Source organism: Hyposmocoma kahamanoa, unplaced genomic scaffold (assembly GCF_003589595.1).
Source record: "Hyposmocoma kahamanoa isolate Upper Pololo Valley unplaced genomic scaffold, ASM358959v1 94, whole genome shotgun sequence".
Taxonomy (NCBI): domain Eukaryota; kingdom Metazoa; phylum Arthropoda; class Insecta; order Lepidoptera; family Cosmopterigidae; genus Hyposmocoma; species Hyposmocoma kahamanoa.
The window spans coordinates 5550610-5556574 of NW_020654878.1; the positions used below are offsets into that span (position 1 = coordinate 5550610).

At 35.8% G+C, this 5965-nt stretch overlaps 1 long non-coding RNA gene across 1 annotated transcript; it reads right to left on the minus strand.

Moving 5' to 3' along the window:
* Window positions 1–2246: 2246 nt before the first annotated feature.
* Window positions 2247–5761, minus strand: LOC113238028. The gene is made up of 3 exons (XR_003311076.1): window positions 5589–5761; window positions 3378–3607; window positions 2247–2796 (listed from the first exon to the last, which is right to left on the minus strand). It is a non-coding gene; the product is annotated as an uncharacterized LOC113238028 (long non-coding RNA).
* Window positions 5762–5965: the final 204 nt, after the last annotated feature.

The following is a 5965-nucleotide window of genomic DNA, read 5'->3' on the forward strand; positions in this document are numbered from 1 at the left end:
CGAAAAGAAAAAGAACTCCACCTCCGAGTACAAAGTGATGTTATACCCACTGCTGCATTACCACCGCCGTCTCGTCATCAACCTCTCTGCCCTTCGGTCTTGATTTACAACTGCTGCCTGGCCAACAACCTCGCTGCTCTTCGGTCCTGCACCTCGGTCTCCAACACTAGCTCTCGAGACAGACGCGTCCAACTTCGTATCTCCATCTTCTCCTATCTTTACCTACACATTATATACATTACTCATTCTACTCTACTACGCCCTAGCACTTTCAGATTCTTTTCTTTATATAAATGCGCGCAGCGAGGCGAAATTGACGCTTCCATTCCATTCCGTTCCGCCGCAATGTAAATTGAGCCTTAACAGTATCGATCAAAAAGAAAAATAATTATGCAAATAATATAAACAAAACATATACGAAAACAATGTTATGAAATTTCTTTAACCACATAATAATTCAATACATATAGGTCGACTAAGTACTTACTAGCTTCGTTTTTGCGTACTTCTACGACTGTTCTAAGTATTATCAAAATCTTGAGAAACGTAATTTATTTTGATGATCTACTAAGTGAGTTAGTGATTTGTCGATACTTTAAGACATCACTATTTCTATTTCATGAAAATTGACAACTTACTAAACATCAGGCCCTGATTTTAATTAAAATCGGAATCGATCCGATCGGGTAGCCCATCCGCAATATTATACGCCTCGACTCGGAAAAGACGCCGTTTCCGATCGGGACAGGCAATCAAAATCAAGCTGCATATCTCTAATTAAAAATCCGACAAAAGACGTCGAAAATTTATACATTCTCATAACACTCAACATGTTAAGAAAGGATATTTGTGTGGTATTCACTTACCAAACAACAGTTAACCACCTAACACCCTGTAACCAGTAATGAATGTAGAGGTTTTGTATTGTAGTCATATTTACGGAGAACTTTTTTCTCGGTTAAGAAGATACATCAAAACAAAAACAGATTAAATTAAATTATTTAATATTAACACATTTACACAAATTCTTTGGCTACTTCGGAGCAGTTTTAAGCCTAAAAGGCTAAAATTACTATAGTCCGTCCAATCATTAATTTAACTGTCGACAGCTCGAATTCTAATCAATTAGTGATGTTCTAATGCGTTTTCCATTCGATTTTTTATAACAATCGATTATATTTAAGAACTTTTAATCATGAACCCTCTCAGGTTCAAAAAAGAAGATATTGTCTGATGTCGTGTTGTTGCGATTGACGATTTTCTACTCTAGAATTAATGTTAATAAAGATTCAAGTGATGATTCACGTTCATATGGAGAAGAATCCGATGATTCATTATAATAAACAATGAGAATTGAACATAATTACCTATAATTTAATTCATTTCATTGCAATTTATTAGGCGGGTACCAAAATTTATCAACTTGAATAATCTTCGTTATAAAATCTGTTGGCTTGATAAATATTTGATCTTTAGCTCAAATATTCACGTCGCGTCACTAAAATTAAAAATAAAAATGTCCAGCAAGTATTGCATTTTTGTCTGTGGTTGTATGTCAATAATTACCGAATTTCGGAGGTATGCATATGTCAAAAGTTGAATAAATGGCTGGACAGTACTACAGTACAGTACTTCTCAAGCTCGTATCTTATAAAGAATGATTATTCAGGATACAGCTTTTAAATGTGTTTATAGCACAAGTTCGATCGTGTATGGAGTACTGCTGCCACCTTTGGGACGGCTCTGCCCATTACCAGTTAGCTGCCTTGGACTCGGTGGAGCGAAAAGCAAAGAAACTTATTAACAACAATTATCTTGTGGAGTCGAAGCTACAAAATCTCGACCTACGAGAAAAGTAGCCTGCTTGTCGGTTTTCTATCGGAAACATTTCGGGGAGTGTGCGCAGGAACTTTTTAATTTAGTTTCACCATCACCGTTCCTCCTTCGGTCGACTAGAAGGTCCGGAGCACTCCATTCTTATGTCGTCGATATTCCATCTATTCGCACTAAGCGCTTTGCTTCCTTCTTTCTGATGCGTACGGCAAAGGAATGGAATGCTCTGCATCTGTGTTTCCCGAAAAGTACAATTTGGGGCTATTCAAGGCTAGAGTGAATAGGCATTTTTAGGCAAACGCGTCACATCGTAGCTTAACATCAGGTGAGATTGTGACCAAGCGTTTATCTATTATATATTAAAAAAAAATATGGCAAAACTTTCCATTTATTTTAAATTTCTTATCAAGGGTGTTAATTTGAATGCATTACTTTAAGTATAGGTAAACAGTGTGTGAATATGAAGGAAACGTGAAGTGAAATCAGCCAGCCAAATTTGTATAACAAATATTTTTTTGCATTTCTGTAACTTTGTGTTTTAAGATACGAGTTTGAGAAAGTAAGGCGACGATATGACACGTTGAAACCAATACTGTAACATAAAAGTTAACTTTCGGTAAATGAGCTTTAATGTCTCTGAAAATAATTTTAAATTTGATTGGTTTCAACGTGCAATATTGTTGTGTTTTTTATTTATTATTTATAGCGTACTGAAGAAAATTCAAATATTATAGAACGACCCGTCCTTCGTAATGTAGAAATTCTTGACTACATGATTGTGGCATAAGAATGATTTTCTGATAATCTGCCCCGTATTGTCGGTAGTAATGCTGGCTTTGCATGCCTTGGATTTTCGTGAGGAGCACAGCCATCGCTTGTTAATTCTCGAGGATTTGTGTAGGTTGTAGGTGTAGCTTCTATACAACAGAAGAGGGCGATTTTTTCTCGAACGCAGAAGTCGAACTGTGGAATTTTGATACAGTTTAATTCAAGTTTGTATAGCATTATTGTAAACGGATTTTTGAATTAGGGTTTTATGCTGATTTTTGCCACTTTGGACTTGGGATAGTAATATCCTAAGTGTCAAGTCTGCGATGAAGATTCTACATTAATACCAAGTTTTTTTTGTACTGTTATTTTTTGTAATATTGATTTTTAGTTTATCAACAAAATTAAAATTTCAAAACTGTTTTTAAACTAACCTAACTAGGTAATTATGTGAACAAAAACACAAGTTTTGATACATAAGCGTTTAAAGGCTCATGAAATAAATTCTATAACACTTGAGTAACAACAAAACATTCTTTGCATTTAAATATCGCATATTATAAATAAAAGCGAAAGTTTGTTTCACACCAAACCTAACATTTTGGGATCGGTTCGATAAATTTTGAAGCCCGTTTCATACAGACCACGCGTCGTAATATTACTTATATACAAAGGTACATTGAAATATATATATAATAGAGCTACATACATTCAACATTATTGCACAGTTTTGGCGTCATTTCCATGTCAGTTTTCAGCCAATTTAATGAAGATACCTTGTATTTATAAAGTGCTTTATCAATCCTATCAGTTAACGGTTCATGGTTGTGGTTTCCCGTAGAATGTATGACGATGTAGTCGTGAGTAGTGAGAAGGTAGGCTCTGCAGTTCTTCACCTTGGAACAGTACCATCGGAGACCAATCTTCGGGGGATATGGGTACTTAGAGTATGTGTAATCCTTGTACCTTAATAAGGGTCGTCCTCTTTTTGACAATAGCACCGTTACTGGAAAAGAGTCTTAAGTTAAACATTATCAAAAGCATCAATTAAAAACTGGCGGGGTACATTTTGAGCTTGGAATCTAGTTAGTGCGACTTTTGGCATCAAGTTGTCACTAGACAAAAATAGTTCCGTATAAAAAAACCTGGAACAGACCAAACTTATCAAGGCTTATTGAAACGATTATTTGCTCTGTAAGTTGCTGCGCTTTTTCTGCTCGATTCGGAACAAAGTATGTAACGTTGTACGTTTATTCTACAACTTAAACTACTTATTTCATCTAAAATAAACAATCAACAATTATTAAAATATATTATGTAATTAATTAAAACTATATACAATACGATTGCATTTACAATTATAATACAATTTAACTTATACTAATTATATTTACAAATTAATCCTAATACTTACAAATAATTATCAATAATAGTAACATAATCATCGTTAATATTTTAGTAGTTAAAATGTTAACATTCTAACAATTACATTTCCGAGCCTGAGTGTCCCTATGCGTTGGTCGCTATTGTCTCGAGAGCTCTCCGGCGGAACCGGTATGGAACATTCTAGGCCCTCGCCTGGCCGGCCGCCAGTCAGTCCGCCACCGTCATTGAAAGAGATTCCCGTGTTGCGTTCGCACTTGAATATAGTTGTGTCGTCTTACGTGCTCGGCGAAGAAATTATTATTAAATTATTATATACACCAGTGCTGCGGACATCCTTATATTAATTTGTTGTGAGTCCTGACGTATTTCGGGGTCTATATTTGAAAAAGTTTAACGTGACATTCCACACCCAGTTTTGGTAAGTGTTGAACGTTATTCGATCTTATTGTGTAGTAGGTAGCTTAGCCGTAATTGTTAGTAAATTGCAAATCATTATTTAAATATGTACATTTATTCTTGCTTTATGAATATTATAATATTAATCATCATTTCATTTGTGCTGCAATCCAATCATAAGTTTATATTGTAGATCTTCTAGTCTTTCGACAGTATGTATATATATTGGTGGTATTTAAACTAGTCATCGCTTTCTAGTGCATTTTTATTAAGCTTTGTAACTCCGCTCTGCTTGTGAACACAAAACACGCTAAACTGCTACCCGGTCACTTCCTACGTAGTGCCATAGTCAAAAATGCAGGGTGTTCACAATGTTGGCGGAGGAAACAGAAGCAGAATTCTGAGACTGTGAATTGATTCGCAGGGTGCTCCGTTACCCGATATTTTACCGGAGGACAAACACAATATTCGCCCACCATCTCGACGCCGTTCCTGCCCTCGTGCCCGCTGGCCGCCCTCCGCGGCCCTGTGACTATCAGCAGGAAAGTACCGGTCTGCGACGGCAAACTCTAGACATAGGCATAGTACCAATGATCCTAATTCACTTAATATAAAATTGTATGTTGACTTCGTGGTTTTATTTTAATAATAAAAGGTATGAACGTCACAAGTAACCCATTAGCAATGAATACTACCTATATTTTTGCATGATTAGCGTAAATTCGACCACCTCAATTATTTCATTTTATTTATTATTATATTTATTTATTCTACTTACAACGGATATGTCCAATTACAGAGTAATTAGCAAGAGTAATAATAATAATAATTTATCTTTTAGGCCATGGCAGAGGCGTGAGTCTAAAATAAATGATGATAATAATAATAATAATAGTAATAATAATAATAATAAAACATGATATGAAAGATTATAAACATCGAACCCCTCATGGAAGAATGGCATTAAGTGAAGTTACGACAAAAATGTTTATTGCTCCATTGGATTCTTCCATGAGGGGTGCAATATAATGTGTTCTATTTATGAATATCATTTCATATATCGACGCAACAAAATTGAAGTTTCCAGTATGCCTCTACTTGACACACACACCTATCGCCGATGAAAAAATTTTTCAGGTACATAAGCAACAACAAATTAAAGACTTTTTACTTGAAGGCATAAGCAACACTTTAATTCCACATACCTTATTGTATAGGTAATAAAGTTGCTTCAGATGAACGCATTAGAATCAGCGCAGCAAGCTAAATTAGACTTATACTTCGTCGACCCCCATCGTGACATTGGCGGATATATGATACGCAGTCACAGTTACCGGTGCCCGCCACAGGAATTGGCGATGGCTACCACGGTTTCCTGTGATGGTGACCAGCGTCTGTAAAAAAAAGGTCAACATTTCCGCAGCGTCTTACTGTGGAATTTATTTCAATAAGTTCGTTCAAACGACCACACGACTCATTATACACTACCAGTACAAACACGTCTTGTGATACCTAGCCTAGCGCTGGTTCTATTACCTCGATCTTCACCCAAAATATATATTTCGGAAATTGTGCGGAGTTA